At 42.8% G+C, this 26,340-nt stretch overlaps 1 pseudogene across 1 annotated transcript; it reads left to right on the forward strand.

The window, feature by feature from the left end:
• Nucleotides 1-2,239: 2,239 nt before the first annotated feature.
• Nucleotides 2,240-23,775, forward strand: ZNF367 (zinc finger protein 367; annotated as a pseudogene). Its single transcript, XR_015309310.1, has 5 exons — nucleotides 2,240-2,948; nucleotides 10,555-10,705; nucleotides 13,875-13,994; nucleotides 20,420-20,558; nucleotides 23,409-23,775. The product of XR_015309310.1 is annotated as a zinc finger protein 367 (transcript).
• The last annotated feature ends 2,565 nt before the right edge of the window (nucleotides 23,776-26,340 follow it).

Genomic DNA, 26,340 nt, shown 5'->3' on the forward strand with positions numbered 1-26,340 from the left:
GTGCGGGAGCTGGAGGAGGGGTGTCGCCATGCTTGTGACGAAACCACTCAGTCACGAGCCACGGGCGGGCTGTGCTTATGAAGGAGTGGTTCCGTCACGACTCCGCCCACTCACTAATTCGCCCGCACAGATAGGGAATCAGTGCACGTGGGCGGAGCAGCCGCGGCATGACGGAACCACTCCGTCATGAGCACACGCCACCCGTGGCTCGTGACGGAGTGGTTTCATCACAAGCATGGAAGGGGTTAAATGATAATAACATTGCATTATTCAGTCCTGTCAAGTATCACGCCACGCATCAGGTGTGACACTACCGCATTTCAGTGCGGTGCTCCGCGTCACCACACTGAACAATGTACCGGTCTGGGGGGGATTCCTGTGGCGCTGCGCTGCTCTGAGTCAGACAGCCTGCCGCCTGACATCATGCGGTAGTGCCCTAGAGCCAGGCCCATTTAAGTTGTATGTGGATTGGCGCCGCAGAGGACCTCACGTCCTGGAGCCAGAGCCGAGAGTTTCTCAGCAGCTGGCTACTGGTTTTCGGCCGCAGTCATGGCCTCTGCCATACTGCTCGCACCGGCCCCAGCATGCCACCCTTATTGATGGCCGCAGTACAGGTCGAGTTTTCTGGTGAGTTTTTGTGCAGTGAAGTTCTCATTTCCTGAGGCGTCACTTTAGGTTTTGTGATTGTGTTTTTTGCTGCCTGGCCTCATTTTCAGATAAATGACCTCTGGAGGCCCGTCCCAGTCTTTCACTGCAAATGAATTTCAAACATGATGCTGAAATCGATACGGAGGAGTAGAAATAAAACTGTTAAAATGTGCTTTGATTCCAGGCAAGTTTCTAGGAATGAGTCAATGTTCAGGCTTTTTCAGGGTTGTGCCTGCAGCCCTCCTCGGCCAGAGCCTGCTTCCCTGACCTACTGGGCACACGCAGGTGGAAGGCTGAATAGGACAGGTTTTCATTTTTTTTGCATTAGGAAAATCCTTGGCTGTAAGTTTTACGGTTTTCTCTTAATTGCCATGGGATTAAGTCAGTGGCGAGCAGGCCTCCTGTAATTAAACATCCTTGTATTGGAATGCAGAAAGTGGAGCCTGGGAGCTTACAGCAGCCTGCATCTGCCAATCGTGCGGCCTGGGAAGAAGGGGGGCAAAAGGGTGGCATGGATATACCTGTTATAATGCCATCACAGTGGGGTGGACGGCATGGACAGAGTGGTTAGTAGTACCTTTCTAATTATGGTGCTTTTCAGAAATTGAAAGATCTTCTTGGACTTTCTTGTTGCTCAAGTGGGTTTAATTTATGGTATTTATAGGTTTCCTTCGTCTTTATTGTTTGATTTCGTTGCTTGATTTTGCAAGTAATAAAGTGTCACTCGTAGTCGTTGCAATGTCACTCATCATTAACCTGAAATTATGAAAATGTCACACATAGCAATCTAAAACTTTGGCAGCTACGATTACGATTATTATCAATTTATTTTTCCCTTATTTCACTGCTACACAGGAGGAGCCGCTACTGCGATGATGTTGCGCCAACTCGAACACATGAATCACGTGCTGCCCCCTGAGGAGCACCAGTGATCTAACCTTTCGGACACTGATACTTTACATGGCGGGTGAGAAGTGCACTGAGCGCTTTAAAGAGCAACACGAATAAAAGTGTGACAATATCCAAATGAAGATCACTCGCAGACCAAAATCTGTCTGGATTTTAAGTTCTATAAAGCCTCATGCTTTTCATACCTTTCTGATCGCTCTTTTGAAACAAAGCTACTCTTTATCCACCGTCTGTAATACCACAAGCTTCTACAATTCTTGGTGTACGATCCCTTTAAAGGGTAAGTCACGTGTTACCGGAAGACGAAAAAAGACGTTTATGACAGGGCGCGCGGGAAACCTATTCCTGAGATTAACTGCCCTTCTCAGAGACTCCAGTACTTCTCATGCCCCCGTCGGTGGTCACTAGCAGGCGATCACCTCTCTTGTCTGCCCCCCACCGCTCCACTATACACAGCAGAACTAATCTCGACCTGCCTACTTTGAACACCGGCAGCGGCCAGCCCCCTTCAGATCCAGGGCGCACAACCCGGCCTCCTCACACACACGCGCAGCAAGACAACACGCTTCTCGACACGCCCACACCATCCATACCCACTCGTATTGGCTTACGGCTGTTGTCAGTCACTTGACAGGCCCAGCCCGCGACTTAGCGCCAAAGGTGATTCGTTCTTGCCGGGCGCGAAACGTAGCGCGGGAAAACGGAAGAGGCGAAGGGAGCTAGGTGCTGCCAGCCCGCTTGACCTGTCAGAGCCGCCTATCACCGCCAGGCTCGCCCTCAGCCACCCGCCACCTGTCAGCGCGCGGCAGGGGACCGAAGTGCCAAGCACAAGGGAAGCGCTTGACGGTCACATCGGAAAACTGGGGGATTCGGTCGCCCTAGAGGCGCAGGTGACAGGAACCAGCGCGGGACAATCATTTTGACTTCGCACTTAACGGCGGATCGACCGCTGTCTGCCGTACGAGAGCAGCGCACGGGGTCCTGCGTGACTACACCGGAGAATGATGGCCGAGCTGCCGCCCGCTCCTCTCCAACAACCGGTCGTTTTCTGCCACGATTCCCCTAAGCGGGTCTTGGTGTCTGTCATCCGGAGCGCAGCCGCCACCACGCCCATCAAGCCCAAGCGGCCGGCCGAAGCCCCAACCAGCCCAGGCTTCAGCGACTTCATGGTGTACCCGTGGCGCTGGGGGGAGAACGCGCACAACGTGACTCTCAGCCCGGGGCCCCCGGGAGGGGTGGCGCGAGACCCTGGCGGTAGCGCGAGCGGACCTACGCCGACTGCCACTGCCAGCCCCTGCTGCTCCCCGGAGTCGTACAGCCGAGCGCCGCGGGGAGAAGGGGGCTGCGCTGATGGCGAATCTGCCAGCAGCCCAGACAGCGCCAGCTACAAGGTAAGGTTGACGCGCCAGGAGTTCATTGATAATTCTGTTTTGCTTGCATTCTTTTTCCTTCTTTTTGCCACACAGGCGCCCTTTTCGCGGTAGTGAAAGGATTTAAATACGTTTTGGGGGCGGTATTAGATGGGTGTTTATGATGTCACCTCCGCGCGCCAAATCACTCCAGTGCATCTGCGCGTGTTGTCTGGTTGCTAGGGACATTTTTCCAGCAGGTTCCGGAACCAAGTGAGTAGAAGACGCAAGAGCGTGCATTTGTTTAGGAGGCGTCACAACTGTGCGCCCTCCTGATCTCGCCAGGAGGGTGGGTTGTAAGTTGTGAGAAGCAAGTTGTTTTCGATTTGCGTAGGAATGTAAATCGTTGATATGGATTTTAGTTGTACGGTGGTAGTTTTCTCCCCGCCCAGAAAACTTGGCTGTTGCAAAAAAGCAAGCTTTTATAAAACTACGTATTCTTTATATTCTGCTGAAACCGTTTGAGGGCTACAAGCATATCGTACATTTTCAACCATCCTGTTGATCGCAATAAGTCTTAATCCCTAGAAAAGTTTTGAGCGTACGCCTTGGTTTGCGTGATGTGCACAGCACATATTTGCGTCCAACTTTTTAAGAAACTAAGTGATACCAATGGGGATGATGGATGGAGTGTTGAACATTGCAAGCTCTCACCCCCAGTCAAGTGACCGGGGTTTAATCCATTATCATTCTTTAGCTCACTCCACCCCCCCCCAGTTCAGACATGGCCATATGCAAATCAGTCTAACCCTATGCCTCATGGGAACAGTCCAGCCTGAACTGCCATGCCATGTCTTCCCTGGACCGGAAACAAGCATTCTGAGACTGCTTTCTGGCTATTCAGCAGTCATCAGCCAGGCTAGCATGAATTCAGTGGCAAAGTGTGCAAGGCACTCATGTCTGGGCATACCCTGCCAACTTCGGGCGAACATTCGTTTTGTACATTAAAATAAGCTACATTGATGCACTCTATCCTGCTAATAAACAGCGGCATTTGCCAAAGTTCCTGGGTATGATTTGGATTAAAACGGCAGACCGTCGCAAGCAGGATATCGTAGGGTCGACAAATTAGGTCACCTCTGTTTATAAAATGTTGTCAATCAGGACTTCGGGCAAGGCTCTTGGCTACATTTTAGCGTTTTATATGTCCGTTTGCTTTTGTTTCTTATTTTTGTAATTTGTAGAAGGAAAGCTGTATATAGATTTTAAGCGATTATTAGACTTATTGTAATTGAATTTAAATCTACACAAAAAATATTACTACTTGTTCAGGAAAAGAGTAAACTTGTTATAGTTTCTTAGTACGGTATCAATATTATACAGTCGGAGCTAAACCAAAATGTGGATGAAAAGAACATTGAGTGGAGACAAAAATCATAATAGGCAATAGCTAGCTGAGTGTGTCGTTTAAAAGGCACTGAGCATGCTTGGCAAGTATGAGATGTGGTTGTTGATAAGCTAACACGTTACGAAAAGGTAAATTAGTCAGTCATTTAAGATGCCTAATAAAAGTATAACCATCCATTTACTTTAACATTCTTAACAATATAACTTGAGGTTGGAGGAAAAAAGGATGCAGAGAAATCTATCCGGGACTAAAATAATCGATTGGGGGAATAGTAGCATGAAGAAAGGTAGGCTGAAATATGCAACAGCAAAAGGTGGAACAGTGTTTTAGGAAGCTCAATACGATACAGCCATTGAAACTGTACATACAAGGTGACAGATGACATTGAGGTGAGGTAAAAGTTTATAAATTGGCAAGATTATAACAGAAAATGAGACCTGCTCAAGGAGAACAAAACGGAGAGCAAAGAGCTGCGCAGACAAAGCACACAGAGGTTGCTTAACTAGTCATTCGCACACAGATGTTTCTGAAGTACTAGATTTGGTAAGAGTGAATAAAAGATGTTAAATGATCTTAATTTGTAGGGCACTGCTCAGTACCCATGAGGGTATTCAGGCGCTAGAGCAGAGGAGGCCCCAATGGAGTTCTTAAAAAAAAAAACGGTTCTTTAGCTTCTTGTGGAATTCATGAAGTGAGAAGTCTCTGATATATTTGGGGAGGGTGTTCTATGTTTAAAGTGCGATGTAGGAGAGTAAGCGACCTGCTCCAGTTTTTGTGCTTGCAGGTGTGCGAAAGTGAGGTAGATCATGGGTGTCTGGTGAGTGTATGAGGTTATGGTATGTTGATCCAGTGCTATGTAAGGCTTTTCGTGTGTGAGTACGAAGTTTAAATTGGCTGTTTGTGGATGGAGATCCATTGGAGCTCCTTTGGGTGTGGCAGGGGAGGTCTAGCGGCGGCATTACAGATGGTTTGGAGTATTTGTAGCAGTTGCTTGAAAATCCAGGTGGAGAGTGCATTGCCATAGTCGAGCCTGCTTGTGATGAGTGTCTTAGTGACTGTCTGTATGATGTTCTGTGGTAGCAATTGGAAGATCTCATATAGGATGTGGAAGCAGGCGGTGCTCACTGCGTTGACTTGAGCCATTATGAAGTTTGCCATCTAGGTCAACCCCTAGATTTCTTGCCTGGTTGGTTGGTGTTTACCCCAGCTCTAGCCACCAGGGGAAGTCCCATGGAGAGGTCTTGTTTCCGATGATCAGAACCTGTGGCTTGTTGAAGTTGAGGTCCAGACAGGTTGAAAATGAGCATTCTTGATAAGAGACATGTCTTATCAGATTTTGAGTAGTACCAAGAAGGAACTGCGATCTGCAACCTTATGAAAAAGGGTAGCAGGCTAAGATCTATTGTCTTTTCATCCGAGGCTATGGGAGTCCCCAGAAAGGCGTACCTTGCATCTGAAATCTCGAGCCAGGCTAAAGCAAAGTTCCTGTCCATGGTTCAGTCCTTTTACATTCTCCAGCTTAAAACAAACCATGCTTTCACATGACTTTTGCTCGCTAACCACGCCCTAACGTCATGACCAAGAGTTAAAGAGACATAATTAACATTTGGTGTATATCAGGAAAGAGAAAATGGTACTCACCGAGTGACTTAATTCCAAAATGTGAAACCAGGAAACCTGGGATCAAGCCCAGCTTCATCACATAACCAAATATTGTGAACTTAGGCAGATGTTTTATTTCACTGAGCTTCCTTTTTCTTCATTATAACATATGGGAGCGCCTTGAAGCATGTGAGTGTAGAATGTGCGTGATACAAAAAACTTGTTTTATTTACTAGACTATATTGTTTCTCCATGTATAGACTTCAAGGTCACATTGAGTGCACATGATACCTAACTTGCTTCTTAGTTTGTTTTTGGTCTCAAAAAGCACACACGTCCACAGTAGTTACTGGCACTGAACAAAACTACTTTGTGTGCACATATGCTCAATGGAAAAGCGCAGAATGCTGTCACTCACAGTGAAGCCAGCCAATACAGAGAGCGAGAGACAGAATTTTAATAAACACAAAGGTAGCTTCTTAGTTCACTTACGGCAGTGAGATCCAAGCACAGCCAATGTTATACTACCCTGACTGATTAAATGTCAGCAAGAAGTTCAAAAGGCAGCAGTATTGGGGGGGTGGTGCGTAGAAGCATAATTCGGAAATATGGAGACACATAAAAAATGACAATAAAAATGACCAACTCTGCAGCACAAATATGTATAATGAAGAACTTTTACTAATCTTACCTGTGGTAACAGACTTTCCATTTACATGTATTCAACAATATACATCACACAGCCAGCCTCCAGGTGTGTCAATTGGAGAGTCTGTCCGAAAGATTGTAGAAGCTCTTGTCAAAACAATGCACCTCTTTACAGCTTTTGCTTTTGGCTAAGACAAATTTATATGTAACACAGCAATATGTTCATTGGGTTCCTCACTAGGTGAAGCCAGTAGCCAGGAAAACGGACTTGCTCTGAAATAAATTGACTAGCCAAAGTAAGTTATTTTTTGAGGCCTGCTTCACCTACTGTGAATTACGACCTCCTCCCGACACTCACCAATGGCAATAAATGACATTTTACATTCTGTGCATCTGCATACATAATGGGTAACCCTGTAATATGGACTGTTCTTGTCACCAACACTCTCGGTGGCATCCTAAACTAAAAGATCGAAAGCAAATTGGCTTGTAAATGTTACCATAACTCCGAAATGGCAATGTAGCGCAATATTACATATTACTCAGCAGTCATTTATGTATCTATCTATTGCAGGTTTATTTTAAGAAGGGTAGCTTGAAAATACTGTTTTCTTCAAAGTATAGCTACCAATGGTGTTGCATGGCTCCAGCCTGGTCGGAAACGTGGCTGTTTTTAATATGCAGAAGTTTCTTAATTTGCCTTCTCTTTCACAGTGAATTTTTGACACACATTTGCTTGTGGCAGTGCAGGGTTATTTTCTCCGAGGTTATTCCATCATTTATTCACTCTGTACTTTGAAGCATCTTTAGATGTCTAGCATTAGTCCTGTTCCTGATTATCGGGACTGTGATTTTAATTTTTATGCTCTGCAATGGCTTTCCCATTTCAAGATCGACTGGAGCTGGCACTACCGCACGTGCTCCTGTTCTGTGAGCACATGGTACACTGCTCCTGCACATCTTTGCCGCAAGAACCAAATGAGCATTGGTTCCTGTCCTTTATGCCTTTTTGGCTTCACTGCGTGCAGCTGGTATTTCGAGTGAGCCTTGGACTTGTTCCTTGGAGCACAATTGATTGAGCCTTCGGACCTAAATGTAGTAATGGACCTCTTAAAGGCCCATTTGTATTGCTGTCCACTGTGTAGGCCAATGCTTCTGAACGCATTATACGAGCCTTGCTGGGATGCTTCTGCTGAATTGGATCTTGCCGCCGGTCCTGCAGACCTCCACTGGCTATGGTCATTCCCTCAGAGGCTGCTGTGGGGGCTGGATGGCAACACGCTTGATGAACCTACTCCGAGGTGTGCCTTTGGGATCATCTTCTGCGGTGGCTGGAAACAGAAACGCAAACAATTAGCTATTCTATTTGGGAACTTTTTTAATTGGCCTGTTTTTAACATCCTAAATAGTTGGCATTTTTGTCATTTTTTAAATTTTTTTATAGCTATCACATTCACAAGAATTTACAAAAGTAGGGTAAGAAATAGTACTCCTAGAAAATATTAGTGACCTGCATTTTAACATGAGCAAATATGCATATGTACATTTGCTCATGTGAAAATCTGAGTGTTTGCAAGTTTACTTTCCCTCCAATCACTTTTTTCCCCAATTCTGAAAGAAGGCTTACGTCTGCCATTGTCATGAGTACATTTCTCAGTATGGGAAAAATTATAGATGAGTTGTTGAAAACCCTTTTAAAACATGCAAGTTAGTAGGTTTGCACAGATTCAGAAGGACATTCCAACCCTGGATCTATATGCTTACCACTACCTTTAGCCCCAGTATGTAGATATGCGGAAATGTGGCAACATAAGGGGATTATTAGTATTCAAACGCTACTGTGGTATTAGCCCTGGCATAATAGAGGATGCATCAGAGCTCTTATATAAGGAGATTGCTGCCATAATTTGTTGCCGCACTACATGGCACCAAAGGGACAAGTAGATTTTGTTACCAGACAAGTAGATTTATGAAGCAACTTCCCCACGGACAAGTAGATATTTTATTAAATGCCACACCCCTGAGGGAGGGCCACTGGCTAGGTGTTTCAGCTTAGGTGGTTCCTGTTGATCCCTCTATGGAGAGGGATGTCCAACATGTGACCAAGATGGGGAGCTAAATACTTTGCCTTCAGGTAAAGGGGAGTTTGATCATTCTATAGGGAATTATTGGCAGAGTGCACACACACCCCCTAGACAACTAGGTTAGGGAAGGCATACTAGGGGTACGCTATACTCTGTTCATAAATGCCAGCATATATACACAGTTTTAGCATGATGGTTAAATTGTTCATTTTCTTCGCTCTCCTTATACCTCCAATCACTTTTATCTGCTTCTGTCTATTGATCATTGCAGCACATATATCTCCACTGATATAGAAGTCCCAGTGCAGTCATGGCCAAAGCATTAAAACGCAGAATATGTGATGATCGTGTCATTTGTTAAAAAAGGGACCTGGAAACCTAGAAAGTGGAATGTCTGTGTGTATCCAACCGAATTTGATACTGTTGGAGAATTACAATTAAGGTAGTCTAATAGAAGACTACTAAGACCGTAGTCCATGAGGGATGAGATAATGACCATTACCTCTCTGGCAGCCAGCTGCTTTTCTTCCAGTGATAATTTTACCTATGGCCAGATCCCAGTGATTTTAGTTCTTTGATTTTAAGTGTCTACCCCTGCTAGCGTAAAATGTTGTTTTGCTGCTTTAGTTGAGACAATGCTTACAGAGCAGTGTAGTTTTAAGAATCTCCATTGTAGGTAGAACACTGCACACAATGCTATAGGTCTGGTAAAGACTAACACTAGTTACACAATGGATCTACTAAAGTTAATTTCAAATTAAAGATCAATCGCTTTCCCCACGTAGTATTTGACATTTCAACGAACAAGAACAGAGAGAAGCAGCTATGTCAATTCAAGAATCAACTCTCACATAGACCTAGAGGTAAGCTTCCAGAGTACACAGCAACGTGCAATAGATACATGCAATAATAGCATTTATAATGAAATGCCATTATGCCCTCCTTGGCACTCGATGATCCATCCCCAGTAGGCAGCAAAGAGGAAGGATTTTCATTGGCATACGTATGTTGAATTTACGTAGTCTACATATTGGCTTCAAATAGTCATCAAAATGACAGGACTGGAGTCTGTTATTCAATCCAGGGCCTAGGCTTTTGTGTCTGTATGTCTAGCCACTGTAAATATGTTGGTAAACTAATACAAAGTCAGTGCATTGCCAGCAAATGCTTGACTATCAAGGAGTCAGATCATTTGAACTTTGGGATTTGCATTTCCTATTGGGTGCAGGGGTACCTGAAAATCAGGAGGCAGTAGGCAAGTGAAGCTTAATAAAGGAGGACAACAAGTTAACCATTTCCGCTGTGTCAGAACTCCTGGGAAAGTTTAAATCATGTGCATGAATTTCCCAGAAAGTAACAACCACTTGGGTACTTAGTTGGAATCGCGTAGTGTAGATTTACTGGTGTAATATATACTCTGGATGACATTAAGTTGGATTAGCTGATATCTGGCATAGGGCAAAAGCGGTTTAATCCAATTATTGCAATCCTGACACTCTTGTCAATGACGCACCGATTTGTTGGTTTGGCTCGCCAAGATATTTTTGCAAATTGTTACCTATGTAAAAGCATGTTGAGGATCGCGGTCTCCATACCCTTTTGCTTCCTGTCCCATGCATTGCAAAGGAAATGTTAAAAATCACATCACACACCTAATAACTATTCAGTGTCCAGAATAATTCCTTGCAATTTGAATGTGATTGATCTGCTATGGTCAAAAGCATAGCAGGAATTTTCTATTAGGACCAGCCTTTTCCCCTTATCTTTGTGTTTTTATCGCATACCATCCTCTATTTGCATTTAGAGATGAAATGACTGGAATTCAACAAGGAAGAACATAGTGTAAATTAGTAGTATGTGTTGGAAAAAGGACCCCATTTTTAATTGCTCTCCTTTTGTTAAGCAGGATGGTACTCGCCGGGGCAGACCAAGAGCAGATACAGTTCGAGAACTGATAAACGAGGGGGAGAATTCCTCCAGCAGAATCCGTTGCAACATCTGCAACCGGGTGTTTCCTCGCGAGAAGTCGCTACAAGCTCATAAAAGAACACACACGGGTAAGTGGGTCATGATATGACCAGAAGCCTAGCAATAATGCCAAAACTAAACTCATGCATGCAGTTCCAATTGACCATTAGTTGTTCAAATGCTGCGCAACAGTGTCAACATTTTCTTTACTTGAACCTCGTTGAAATCTGCAGCGGTGTTACGCAAAGTACCCAGGGAGTGCACAGGGTATGTGTGCCAAATTTCCGAGTCCCTGGGACACTTTAGTATGGTATGGCTGCAGACGCCTGTGTAGCTCCTTCTGTTACACAGATTGCTGCAGCACACATCATGCCAGTTCGACCCTAAGGGGCCAATCCTTCGTTTGCATTGTGGCGTGGCCCCAAGAAAAGCATAAAATGCTGCACCTTTGTACCCATTTACTATTCTAGACGCAGAGGCAAGGAAGCTGTGGGGGGGGGGGGTGTGGAGTGGCACTGATTGTGTGCAACATGTTTTGGTGCACAGGCAATGCACTCATTACAGTACCCCATGACAGGATGAAGTTGGTCCTGTGGACCTCCAGGAGTCCCCTTGAGGGGTGCAGACACTGCACTCAGCTGCAGGGGGATCTCTGCCCCCATTTGAAAAGGCAGCCTGCATTGTTGTCTGCAACGTGAAAGGTGGATTGGCCACTTTAAACAGCTGGTCCAGGTTTCACTAATGCCGTCTCCCTGTGAATCATCGGCCATTGTTTGTTTCCTCTGCCCGGATCTACTATGCTTCGCACGGAGGTTCGGTGGCCAAACAAATTCAAGGACTGTTGGCCTGCCCTAAATTGGGTCGGTGGGCAGACTGCTGATGATGGTTCGTCACAAGTAAAGATCATCGGTGGAAACCCAGCATTTGTCAACTGATAAATAGGGCGGGGACCCGCGGAGTTGGTGTACTAGGCATCCACCATGGATGCCTTTCATCTCTAATTCACTCCCACTCACCAATGTTGTTTATTTGGTCAGTTTATGCCTGTGTTTTTAAGTGCATTGGTGCTTTCCTAGGGCAATTCGTCACACCTAAGGACGCTTTCTAATATAATGCCATGATAAGGATGTTTCCAGCTATTCAACCTGCCTTAATAGTTTACACTCCGCCCTCCAAGCCACCGGTCTACCACAACAGCAAAAGAGGGAAATGAGGGCAACCGCCACTGTCCTCTTGCAGAAAATCTCTCCCGCAAGATCTAGCAAAGCACAAATTCCTTCTTGTGTGAGCGCTATAGTTTAAAGCATCCCTTTTCAACTTCTCACCCACAAAATCAAAGCATATCCCCATTCTTATAATGGACGATGAAATAAGTGCCAGTGCATCACAAGAATGAAGGTCCCCTTGTGTTATGTCCTTGTAAGAATAGCGGATAAACAAAAGAATATCGTCCGATCATGACATTAATAACTGCTAATACGTTAGTAAAGAAATAAGTGGTGTTTAATCTCAGAATGGGAGGCCTCTAAGTCTATCATTCCCCATGTGATCTGCTGCAGAAGGGCAGCTTGTTAGACCAACTATTTTTTCAGACATCCATGAGAAGCGTGCAAAGCTTAGGTCTCCATGCAGACTGCGACAAGTTAAAAATCTCCTGCATTGACGGAATTTCCCTATTTGCAATAACTGAGCCACATAAAGCAAAAATGTATCCTTTGTTGGAGTGACATGATTTCTTGTTATTAATTTAATTCATTTTGTTAAATGTTGGCTGTATCCTTAAAATGACAGTGGCAGAGGTGCTGTCCTTTTTAGTTACACAGCATCGTGAAGAGTTCACTATATACTACACACTACAAAGCCTGGGAAGGTAAACTTGCCAAAAGTGCATTGCCAATCATAACTGAACAGGTTCTGATAAATAACACCACTGGTATGGAAATTCCAGCGATAACTTAAGGTTCTATTATCTTGGCACCCCACACATTTAGATGGGAAGCAGTACTAACATATGAATTGTGTGTATCACGCATTGAGTCAGCCTCGCTCGATTGGTAGTTTTTCCAGAGCCATCTTTACAGCGTTTATCCATGGTTTTAATATCCAGGTGCCACAGAGACCCTTAAATATGCCACCCTGATCTTCAGTGTCGCGACAGTGTGGCATTTGGCAAAAGGCATACATACCCCGTACTAGAAACTTATGGGGTGAGAGCACATTCCTTTTGCTTGACTGGAGCCCTATCACAATGTTTGGGCAATTTTAATTAATCACAAAAGGAGAATTAGTCTCCTTTTGTGATAGTGGGCAAACCTACACTCTTAAACCCTTTGCGGGGGTTCTTTTCCATTTTTGTTCTCATTGTCTCTTTGGTCTACTTTTTTTCTATTTGCAGTTTGTGTTTACCTTTTAATCTTTGTACGCCTTCTCATCACACTCTCTCCTTGGCTTTCCGGGGCACTTTGCTTCTGCCTCAGATCTCTTTAACTTGTGGGTTGCTCTCTTTTCACCTCATATTTTGGGGTACTATATACTCCCTCTCCCTGCTATTTAATCCTGTTGTGTTTGCAACTTTCCTGATTCTATCCTCCACATTCTTATCAATTTTTCAGAGACTAAAACCCGTGTAAAAATGCTGCCTGTAGTTTGTTAGACCACACACTTGAAATTTAGGCTGGTGAAAATTGTCTTTGCATGGTCATCCTGTCCAAATGACGGTGAGTAGCTTAAACCTAGCTGCTGACATGTTGTGCTGTTTTTTACGTTAGACAGTGAAACTGTATTGAAAAGTGAGATTTCTTAGTACAATATGAAGACTTAAACGTGTTTGCACTCTGTAAAACCCATATCGAGAACCCACCATGCTGCATCTTGAATGCCTACTCGTACATTTTCTAAAGTTAGCTGTGTTCTTAACATTTTCTAACATTTCAGCACAGCGAAGCCATCAGGTTTTTTTTCATTAGTGTTATTAAAATCCACTAGTTCAATAGTTGGTCTTGGTGATGAGATCTGTTCTGATGCCAGAAACGGACCAATGTTGCACATCTAAATACTTCAATAAAGGATGTTTTATTAGGCCTGACTGTATTTTTGTAAAACATGTTAACATACTTAATTGCACTGAAAAGAATTGCGAGTTCAATCCTTAGTGTGCTACTGTTAAGTGTAGGTACTCATCTGACCATATTCAGTTTAAGATTGAATAGACCACTTGCAGAGGTTTAGGTTTACTAATATTTTTCTTTCTTTTCTTAGGAGAAAGACCTTACTTGTGCGACTACCCAGACTGTGGGAAGGCCTTTGTACAGAGCGGGCAACTCAAAACACACCAGCGTCTGCACACTGGGGAAAAACCTTTTGTCTGCTCTGAAAATGGTGAGATATTTTTAACATATGGGAAATGCTAAGCTTTCTGTTTAGTGTGTAAATGCAGCCATGTTCATTACAGGCTCATTAATTGTACTATGACCTGGATATGTGGCTTTTTAAGGGATTGATTACTGGGCATTATTAATGGTGGACACTGTGTTATGGCCTATGGTACTACTGCATATCTCTATTAAACAGGTCACTCCAAATCGGCACTTAGCACTCCATGGATAGTGTAGCTGAGGCATACTTTAGGAGTTGGATTAAACGTGGCATGAATATGAACTAACTCTTCAGTCCTTAACTACTTAAATAACCATTGCTAACCAAGTTAAATCCGTACTAAAACGAATCCGTGTGTGATGCATAAGTGGGATAACATCCCAATGGTCTGGGAGGATTGGGATACGAGTACAGACTCTACACGGTTTATAGTGAGACTAGTTTCAGAACGAACTAATCCTGCCATCAGTGAACTAGATGGGAAGGGCACACAGTGTAACTACTTTGTTGGGATGCTAATGTTTAGTGAAATATGCTCTTCTTATGTATCCGAAAACGTAGGTGGTCAGAACGTGCCAGAAATAATTAGCACTTCTATTTTCTTCTTAAAAAGCAAATGGCTGACATTACCACGTAATAGAGATCTTTCTCTGGCATCTTTATTTTTTATTTTGCAGCAATGAGGCTGTCTCCTCAGTGGAAGCTGCCTTTAAAGGGCCCTCTTTGCATTTCCTACTTAATGTGTAATTCATGATTCCTTGAATTTCCTAATCTGTCTGAACGAATGTGGCCATGCCCATTATGTTTGCTGCCCACCGTGTACATTTAAGGCACTGTGTACTCAACTGCCCGCTCTCCAAACTAGGGACAGTTTTTCACTTAGACCTGTTAGTTCCTTAAGCGCCAGTTAAGATCCTGCGCACTCCTCTTTCTTAAAATCCCCGGCTCTAAAACTTGCCGTAGAATGTTTGGCTTCTTTGATCCCAAACTGTGGAACAGTCTTACATTTTATGATTTTGCGTTGGGCCTCCTACAGTTTCGGAGAGCACTAACAGGCAGCTGTTCCTTAAACCTTTGTGTCTTTAGTTCTGTTAATTCTGTCTTAGAACCATAATGCCTAAGGTTAGTGGCACACTTTGAGTAAATAAATCAACTCGGTCTTAAGGCTTTAAATAAAGAGACACTGGTTGATCTACATGTACTCATCAAATAATCCATATTCGGTTTTACGTCTGAAAACCATAAAAGTTACAAGAATTACATGTACATAAAAACAATGCTACATTAAACATTATTAAAAAGTCAGACCCTCTACGCTACCTATCTACCCAGCCACCCAAAACTATTCGAATTCTTAAAGTGCAATGTGCCTAAAAAATATGGCTTCCTATTGTATTTACTTTATGGCGCAAGCTAAGCCTACTGAGCAAATAGATCCTACCTAGTTCATCCATTGTCTAAACATGCATACAGGCCCTGGATTTCACAGAAGCTTTTAAAAACCCCAGCTACAAAAATAATAGTCCTCTTTCAGCAATTGAAGATGCATAAGGGCAGGACGGGCCTGGGTAAACTTAATTCTTTTTAAAATGGGAACCAAGAAATATCTTCGAGGGGTTTCATACAGCTTACATAAAATGCAACAGATCCTGCGGAGACTGTCCGTCACAGCCACAGGGAGCTAGCACTTGACCTCTACTATATCCCTTAGACCTGGCCAGCAAAATGAGGAAGAGGTTCATCAGAAACCTGGTTAATAAAAACTTTTCATGTGTTGATAGAAACCCCATAAGATAAGGTTCCGTTGTCGGGGTTGTTTTGAGCATTAAAAATACACGAACACTTGGTTTCAGCATCTCCTGCTTCTCCCTGTCCAATTTCATTGAGGTGAAGAAGGCTACCCTAATTAATTCTACATCCTTCTTAACAATGGATTCAGGCTCACAAAATAAACTTACAAAGAAAAGGGAGTTACCTCAAAGCAGAGCAAAGGGACGGGGTAAATACAACACTACTAAAAAAAAACACAATGTCCTTATTATTTAAATACCACCAAGAGAATTCTCTCACTATGGACCAAGTGTCTGTCAATGTTCTATTAGTTATAAACCGTATTATAGCCTGGTCTGAGGGTGAAAACAGGTTGGACAATAACTTAAAAAATATCACAAAAGAATTTATTCACAATAAGTATATCTTAAAAACATACAATTTTAGCTATTTCTAGCCTTTTTGGATACTATAGCATTATTCCTGTTCAAGGTTACAATCTATAAAGATTTGTCACATAAATCAATTTAAAATATTTATTAAAAAAACATGTTCAACAGTTGACGCAGCGTTTCAGTGACTTCTCGATGTTTGCACCATCTTCAGGACTAAGCGTTTTTATTTAAAAAAAAAAAAACTTGCTCGTATTGATATTCAGATGTAATCGTCTGTGGGCATCTGTATCCACCCAGAAGCCACAGGTATACTAGCCTTTTTTGATAACAGCTGATTAAAAGTGTTTTTTGTCCGTTAGAACCATCGCAGGATCCAAATGATTGAGGTAGTCATAGGGTGTATAGTTAAAAAAGGTACAGCCAATATGAATTCTCCTTTTTAACCCCTTCCACACTCATGACGAGCTGGGCTCGTCATGGTGTAGCCTCCTCGTACACTGATGACGAGCCCAGCTCGTCATAAAACAATGTAAAACAACAATCTGCAGCACAGGAGGGGAATTGCCTTAGCAGCCATGGAGTTAAACTTTGACAGGTGACCCGTTTTAGATCACATAATTTTCCTTCGAACTGGCAGCAGTGCTTTTAAATTGGCTTTTAAATTGGAATCCACACTGGACATCCAACAGGATCTTGTGCTCCTCCGCCCAGGTGGATAATCTCTGCAAGATCATAATACGTCCTACTACCTTGACCACTGAGTCAATGAGGGAGATTGGCCTGTAACAGTGGGTACTATTCCTGTCACCCTTCTTAAAAACAGGGACTATGGTGGAAGAAGCCCAAGGCTGAGGACAGCCAATCTTTTCCGCTGCGTTAAACACAGCCTCCAGTACCGGAGCCCAGAACGAAGGGCCAGACTTAAATAGGTCTGGAGGGATATACCATCTGGGCCCGATGCTTTATTAATGGATAGACCTGCAATACCAGCCATAACCTCGCTCTTTTCAAAGATTATTACAGGAACATTTGTATCCCGACCTTCCTGGCAAATATGCTTCCTGGGGCTGTCAAAGATGGATTTAAAATGGAGCACCCATTCCTCCTCCGTGATATGTGAATCTAAAGCCCCCCGCTTCCTTACCAAAAAGGGGGCGATTCACAACGCTCCAGAACCTAGAGCTGGTCCTGAGAGTGCTTGAGTCCATAAACTCCCTTCAGGGCACCCTTCCGTCTGACCAAGGCTGACTTATATTCTTTACGGCAAAAACGTACCTCAGTTTGAATTCTTTGTTTGGCTGACAAAACTTCCCTGAGCTTTTTTGCTGCCTTAGAGCAGTGAGAGTCAAACCATCTGGGACTGAGACTAGCCGTTCTACCAGCCGGGACACTTAAGATTTCACTGACTTTACACACTAGTGATTCATATGTGCCAATAATGTCATTAGGAGAAGAGCTTGCAGCAGTGCATAGTGCTAACTCGGGGGCACAAGATACAATTACTTCACTGTAAAATGTATCTGGGGAAATCTGAGACCATTTAAGTCGTCGCTTGCCATTATTTGGTCTTAGTGAACCCCTACTTGATACATCGGTAATTCGTGCTGAGCATACAGTGGGTTATGGTCACTATATTCGCTCTCCATAATATTAAAACCAGAATAAAGATTGTAGGGAAGAGAATAAAGTCTATGAACGACCCACCCCCTACCAGGCCCTTTAAAAATTGGCACAGAAAATATAGTATGCGGGCTAGTTAAGGACATCAAGGCCAGCCGGCCCAATTCATTTATCAGATTATTCAGCAGTGCCCCCTGGGCATGATGTCCAAAATGAAACCCCTTCATAGGGGGACATCCCAACTCAGAAATGCAGGATAGCATTGGATTTCCACAAGGATGTATGTTAAAATCGCCAGACACTACGAGATTATGTAGGATAGGACCAAAAAAACTGTCTGATAAATGCACCTAGAGTGGTAATATTACATACACCATGAGGACAGGCCACATAATTGCAGAAGTTAATAAGACCCCATCTAATGTCCCCCTTTTTGGCTGTCAGTATTCCTGGGTCTGTGGTTGGTACAACCTGAATCTGACAATCTACCGCCACGGATATATATACAGCTAGACCACCCTTGAGCCTTCCACTCACCGAAGGAGTAGCTGGAACAAAAACACCTTATAGCCTTCCAAAAATAGATCGCAATCCGCCGACCATGTTTCTTGAAAGCTAATTACAGAGAATTGCTTCACAAATCGCACCCACAGTGGGTCTTGAAGCTTATTTGCCAGCCCTGCAATGTTCCAGGATATGAAATTGTTAGATATCTCACCTATACTCATCTACCTCTACTGGGGCCTGAGTAAGTACAACAGGCTTATTATCAGGGGGCGTGGAGATCCTTAGTCAGTCACACTCCTCCAACCCAGTTAAAGCCAATGAGGGGCCGACGCCAGGCTGAACATCAGTTTCAACGGATAAGTGAACCACTAGTCTATTTGACCACCCACCTCGAGGAACTGTCATAAGGATATTATGAAACCTATCCCTAGCGGGGCGAGTTTATTAAAAATAAAGCCCAGTGGAAAAGCCCTAAGGACAAATCCAGAAAAAGGAGTGAGGTAGGTGTCCCTTGATAAAATCCTGCCCGCAGTGTGAGGGTTGTCAAAGTTTATAATAACGCAGTAATCCATGTCCATTAATGAGGGCTGATTTTGCCCTCGATAAGGTGGTGTCTCTGGTTCCTACCACACCGTTGCCTATACTAGGCTTACGCTTACTCATGTTAACCGTGTATATACACGCTATTAAGTTATCAATTCCCTATTAGAATACTTCACAGCTTACAGGTCAATGTGCAATATTGAATCACGAACCATAAAATGGCAAATATTAAGACTATCAAAAAGCCTTGCTTTATCGGAAGAAAGTGCAATGTGCATGTTTTTAGCAGCAATAACAATAAGGGCGTATGGACAGAGGAGTGTCACTAAAGTGCAATGTGCAGTACAATACCCTAATTAGTAGAAGACTGGACCCGGGTAATCCAATTGAGTCAAGTCCAATGTAAAAAGTTTAGTTACGCCTGCTCCGACCATAGTCCGTGTAGGTTTTACTGGTAGAGTTAAAATGCTGTTGCTGCAGGCAGTTGCAAATAATAGGGACTGCATAGAAGGGAGCTCACAGTACCTGTTTAGCCGACTCCTGGAGCGAAGCAAGAGCCCAAGGCCAGGGGCGAAAGAGGGGTGGCCCTGCCCTGCCTCTTCCTGGCAAGGACAGGCTCACTCTTGGCCCGGGCGCTGCCCGCACTGCGGGAGTGCAGCAGTGCTTTTCAGGAAGCTGCAGGGATGCCGCTGCTTCCTCACGCCGGCCAGAGGCTGCTTGGAGAAGTAGGCCATTCCCTCATGGCAGTAGTAATTAATGTGGAGCCGTTCCCCTCACGGCAGTGTAGTAGCCAGCCAAGCCATTCCCATCACGGCAGGTGAAGAGCTCCGGTAAGCGCATGTACTCAAGGAAATAACTCATCTGAGATTTTTGAGTTAAAGAACGAGAGAGTACATTTTTTTTAATAGAACGCATCCTTTTTTAGAAAGGATGGCTTTGCCACTTTTTGACATTTTGTAATAGGCAAACCTTGTGCTTCTCACAAGGCTTCAGATTATGAAGTAGATATAAATACTTTTTCAACTGAAAAGGTAGTAGTAATACATAGAGGTCCTTCGAATGACTGTGAGGATGGCTTTACTGCCCATGTTTGACTGCATCCGGGCTGGAAGCGACCAGCATTTTTTGTGTGCAAATTTTGCTCATTTTTATGGGTATGGAATATTCCACTCTGTGTATTTTGTTTTATTACAGTCCCTCTCCAGTATATCGACATTTATTATTCCACTATACTTTTTTCATCTATTTCTTTTGTGCAAGTTTTCTTGTGGTCTCATAATTTAGAACATCTTTCATAGTTGTGAATATGGTTTCCTCTTACGCACACAGCCAGTTATTAGTTACATAATGTCTATTATGGACTATTACATTCTATAACAAAATGCTAAACAGTTATTCTCCAGATTACCATTTGTAACGTGCACATCTTTGGGGAATCATCCACTTGAAATAATTGCAAGTAACATTTCTTCATTTTAGTAATATCTTCGGACTCTGTTGCTTGTCTTTTCATTCATGTTTGTGTTTTTTTGTTTTTTAGCTAGGACACTAGTATGATTACAATGCTTATGCTGCAGTTTATTTTATTTTCAGGCTGTTATAGTCGCTTTACGCATGCAAATCGTCATTGTCCTAAGCATCCCTACTCAAGACTGAAGAGAGAAGAGCCCACCGATGACTTAAGCAAAAGTCAGTCGGCCGATAATAAGGCTGTTGCAGAATGGCTTACTAAGTGAGTTATTACTTTTTGTGTTTATTTAAAGTTGACTCTGTTAAATTGTATGTTCTCTAAAAATGTTCAAAATTCACCTGACCACTTCCACTCCTCCCCTTCTGAGCAAATATAGTGTAACACTGTGGTACCAAACAGCAGTCAACCCATGACGGTTTTCGACCAAGGAGAGATTGTTGTCACTAAACTCAGAGTACTATTTACTATTTAGTCTCCAGTCTAATTGCTTTATGAATTATTGTAGTTCTCCATTTAAATCTCTAACATAGATTTACATTTTTTGGTACTTTCTAGCACCCAGTTTTTAATATTTGCACTGTCGAAAACAAACCATACCAACAACTTGTTTGGAGGCTCAGTTTTCAGTTCTAAGTCCAGCTCCATGTCTGTGTCATAAATCCAATGGTGGTACTTTCTGTTATCAAGAAAGGTTGCCCATAATGACCACTACGCTTCATGCCATAAAACTGGGTGGCACTTATTCTCCCTCTGTTGGCAGTCAAAGAAAGTGTGGGAGGGGAACAATTTTTTCAGCTGAATGAGGGGGGAACATTTAATCTTTCCTCATCCTACTCCTTAAGCCACCATGCCAGCTCTTTTAGACCCAGCCATATGCAAATCAGTCTTAACCCTGCTCCCCATGGGAACAGTCCAGCCTGAACTGCTACTGCAGATCTCCCTGACCCGGAAACAAGCATCCTGGGACCAGTTTTGGTGTTTCACCCCTCATCAGCCAGACTAGCTTGAATCCAGTGACACAGCAAGCAAGGGACACGCATCTGGGCCTACCCATGGCCACTTTTGGCGAATATTGCAAACCCAACAAGATGATGGACTGAGTGCTGACACTTTTCAACCACTCACCCCTTAAACTGGTCTGAGGATGCTTGATTTCCTGTCGAGGGCCTGTCCTGGCAGTTCGGACTGGACTGTTACCATGGGAAACTGGGTCAAGGCTGATTTGCATATGGCTGGGTCCAAACTGAAATGGCATGGTGAGCAAAATGACCATGGAGTAAACCCAGATCTGTACGTGTAGGTGAATGTTTGACAATGTTCAACATTCTGTCTCCTCTTTGTGTTGCACGGAAATTCCAGCTCTCCATTCTTTGGCAGTTTCGTCATGCGGAAAGCGCTAAAATGCTCTGGCTTTCACATATTCAATTCCTCTGCAAAAGGAAAGTAAAATAATGGACTTGTCAGCAATCGTCAGACACTGGCAACAGCAGTGAAAGCTTCTAACTGGACAGGTCTTTTTGGAAGATTCAGTGATTTGACAAACTCTATACCATGACCCTTTACTCAGACAGAACAGGGGTTATTTAAAGGACACCGTTAACGTACAGTCAAATCGGAACCGCCAAAGATTCAGCTGCCAGAGAAGCATTCGGTTCTGTCGCGGCTACATTACAAGATGTCCCGAATGGCATAGATTCATGAACCTGACTCCTGTAGCCCAGCCGAAAATACCTTTTTATGTCTCTTCTTTGTCTGACACCTGTATGATGAAGAAATCCACACTAAATGAATATGGAGGTGTAATTCCTAAAACCGGTCGGCCTTGAGAAACGCATGAGGTTTTCCAGACTTCAGTTTTATGGAATTGTTCAAATTTAACAAAGTTACCATACTGCTTTTTTGGCAAAGACAGCACAGCTGCCCCCACAGGAATAACCGCCTCAACAGAGGCAACATTTTTAAAAGCAGAAAAGTTCTTAGCAGCCTTCCAGGACTGAGCGCAAGGCTCCCCCCTCCAAACAGTTACTCCTGCTAGGGCACCGCCTGTGCATGCTGATTACACAAGGAAGTAAGGAACTTTTCTCAAAGGGACGCTGCCAGTCTGTACATTTCCCCTCGAATACGGAGCCCCGTGACACCCCCTCTTCGATTTCTATTTCTTATGCGCCCCACCCGCCTGCCGGGCAAGGATACACTCTTTGGGTGAAGAGCTTCTTTGGGATTGGGCATGGCTCCCTGAGACTAAAATGACCTATCAGTTAAAGAACCAGTAGAACTTCTCACAAAGATTGTCCAATCTCTGTGACTACCCCATGATCTGGGGATGTTACCTTTCAGAGTGATTTTTTTTTTGAGGGGTATTCTTGTTCTCAAAGACTTCCCATAGATACCAAGACTAGTAAATAGGTCTTTCATTGATTTGCTATATTCTGTCATGGCATCCGCTCCTCCGTTATGTATTTATTTATGTCTGCCGAGTTTGCACCCTCTCTGAAAGAGGCGAGGCCACATCTGTAGCATTCTTCAGGCATGTGGCAATCCAGGATATTTATAGTCTAGCTGCCGAACCACCTACATTCTCTTTGTGTGGGCATTGTGACATACTTGCATTAAAGTGCTGATGTTGACTTCCGTTAAGTCCTCTGAAATATCTGCCTAGGTTATTGGTGCCTGATGCTATCACCTTCTAACATATTCATACTGTTTCAAAATTGCCACCATGATGTGGAATAGACCAAGGAAGTCCTTTAGTTACTTCAGCAATCCCTGCTGCCATTCATTACAAATTGCCCTAGTATTTATATTTGTTTTTTGTGTGAAATAATGTAAAAATCTGGATGATGTCCATTTCTGTGTATGTTACCAATGCATGGTCGTTCCTTTGACTTTGTTCCCTTTTGGATTTAGCCTATTTGTTAAGTGTCTAATCCGTGAAAATGAGCAAGTAACCGTTTTATAACTTGTCGTCTTTGTGGAGTGTTCATGCCTCGACTGGATTTACATCTGAGGAAATTGCGGATTTATGTTGTATTTTTGTTCCGGTTAAGAGTGAACAATAGAATTCTGTAATGGGTTAATCAAGCTAAAATGTTTTTACATGGTTTCCAACAGGTATTGGGAAACTAGGGAGCATCGCACACCGACCATGAAGGAAAAAACAGACCAGAAAGCTGATCAGGAACAACAGGATCCTATGGAATACTTTCAGTCGGATGAAGAGGAGGAGGGAAAAGAATGGTGCACACTCGGCTGCCCGTCGTCGTCTCCAGGAGCAGCGGGAACGCCTACATGGTGCTCTTGCTCTCATTGAGCTGGCTAACTTGGCTGGTGCCCAGTTGCGCCAGTAAACCAACAAACTGAACATGCCCATGCATAAAGACATTTTACTGCCCAGTGGTTTCTTGGCCGAGTAGAATTTGGGCACCAAGCTAAGCACCTTATTTGCTTCTCCTAGGCTGCTATTCTGTAGAATTTTATGAAGAATGTTGTTGCCTCACAGTGTGAGGCGAGAGAATTGCACTTTTTTGTATGGTAAAAGATAGATGTAAAGTTTAAGTATTTTTGTAAATATTGGAAATGCAGTGTGGATAAACGTCAGTGTTGAAAGCTAGGTTTGCAAGCTTAATGCGTTCATGTATAGCAGCCCTTATGGGGGAAGCCCCTGAACCCAAAGCAGCGCTGCACATAGTTAGGAAGGTACTTGTGACCAAAGAAAAATGGCACAGTATGAACGCTATTTATGTTTCATCAGTTTTGAAGGTATTTCTAGTACTATTCATAGCAAGCATTTATAATGACTAAAATATATTCTGAATGCCAGCATCATCTATGCAGCAGTAATGACATGGCTGTACAAAAATATATAAATTGCCACCTATGTATCTCACTTCCTCTCACAAAAGAAACCCAATTTCTTTGCTCTTCTGGTGGAATGTGGAGAAAGTCCGACCCAAAGCACTTAAGACTGAATTTGTTCTTGTTCTGGGATAATGGTCAACAGGATGCCTGAGTTTCTCAGAAGCACTTACAATCCCAACATTTTAAGCTAGGAAATATTGCACATGTCCAGCAAATTCAAGGTTGTTAAACTGAGGAATTAGGCTTGCAAAGTTGATACATGGTAACAGTGTTGGCACTTGTTTTGTTTTTATAAAGGGGTCTGTATACAGGGTAGTATGGATCGAATAGTAAACTATTGTAGTTTTTTGTTGCCGAACACTACATTTTTATTGCATTGCTTCTTTAGGAGTGTCCGCAAATATTACTTCAGTAAAGTGTGCATATCCTCACCAATGACTTTGCTCAAAGATAACACACCAAATCATTTTGTGTTGACACCTTTTAATGTACCGAATACGCGCTATTCATAATATTCTGGCTTATTTACATAAACGCCAGGTTTCCAGAATTTCATTTGATGTTTCACAGCACACGTTTTTTTCCAGAGTCAGTCAGTTTTTCACCTGCATAGGGCTTGGGCCAAACCAAGAAAATAAATAAGCAGTCCACCTGAAATGCATGCTGAGAAGTTTGTCATGACATTTACTACTTTCAAACGGTAGCGTTTGAAAAGATACAATGCAAACGCCTCTTTTGCAAAAAAAATAATTATATATAGACCCCAAAACAAAAATCTCAAATATATTTCTACCGAAATAGTGATTGGCTCCTAATCCAACTATCAAGCATTTGCCTTCACATATACCAGGACGGGAGCTATAAAAGTGAATGAACCAATCCCTACAATATATGGGAAATGAGTTTGGCTGGATTTGTAAATTAATTACTGGTCGGAATTTGGGTAAAGGATCTGTTTGTCCACACTTGAGATTTTGGCACTCTATATTGCAAAGTTTCTTTGCAAGTCCATTTTCTCATGGTACCCTCTGAGTCTGATGTCACTTTTGTCAGATTTTTGAACAAATCACATCTAGGGAACATTGCTTAAACTATTTGGCTATAAAGTAGATATTTATCAGACCAGTTTGTCTCAAGTTGCCTGGATAGGCTTTGGTGTTTGCGTTTATTTTTATTATGATGATGAAAAGCAAGTGGAGAAGCAGGCATGTCCCGGTGTTTGGATTAATAAGAATAACACTTTTAACAGACCTTATTTTAAATGTAAATTGCCACCTGTGCCTTATGTACCAGAGACATATAGGTGCATTCGTTGTTTGCCAAAATGTTCGGTTTTAATCCGAAATGAAACACTTATAAATTATTGATTTTGCCACATCCATTCAGGTGTACAAACATTTGACTTTTTAGGATTTAAAAAGGGATGTTCATTATACTGGAATACACGTTGGAGTTTCATCTAGCCTGTGTTGGTAATATGATAATTTTGAAGCACTTAACTCGTGAGAGTGATTTATATTTGGAAACATTAGTGACATTTCTGGAGGCTTTATTCCTATAAATATATTTTACAGTGAATAGTTAACTCCTGGTTGTTGTTTTTAATCAAAAAAAGTTAAAATGTTTTAAATGGCATCGATTGGCAAAGCTACTGTGGAAATTTCAACGTTCTTCTCAGTTGCCTTTATATTTTCATAGAGCACAGTTTGTTTATCCGTTTTCTCATGTTTGACAATGTATATTATAATTGTAAAAGATGGGTACTTACTCCCCGAACCCCTTTTTATATACTATATAAGTATAGTCAAAGTGAACTATGTATGAATTGTCTTGTCAAAAAAAATTCTAATGTAAAAAAAATATTGAGGTGATTTTTATAAGACTGCTTTTTGTTTTAAAAATGTGGTTGTGTTACACAAGTAAAGTTTTATCCAACAAATGGCTAAATTGTAGTTTGGCATTATTGTTTTTAATGCAATAAAACAGTTGTTTACCACTCCATTCCCCACAAATACAAGTTAATTTGAAATTCATAAACAGCCCTAGCAATTCACAGCTTTATTTCCTTTATATATCCCAGTCATTGTCTTACATTTATTAACATTATTCTATGGCAGTACCACCCCTATCCACCCTCCAACCCGCATGGACCTAGTATTGGTTGACTGATTTAACATTCGTTCTA

Source organism: Lissotriton vulgaris, chromosome 3_1 (assembly GCF_964263255.1).
Source record: "Lissotriton vulgaris chromosome 3_1, aLisVul1.2, whole genome shotgun sequence".
NCBI classification, from domain to species: Eukaryota; Metazoa; Chordata; class Amphibia; order Caudata; family Salamandridae; genus Lissotriton; species Lissotriton vulgaris.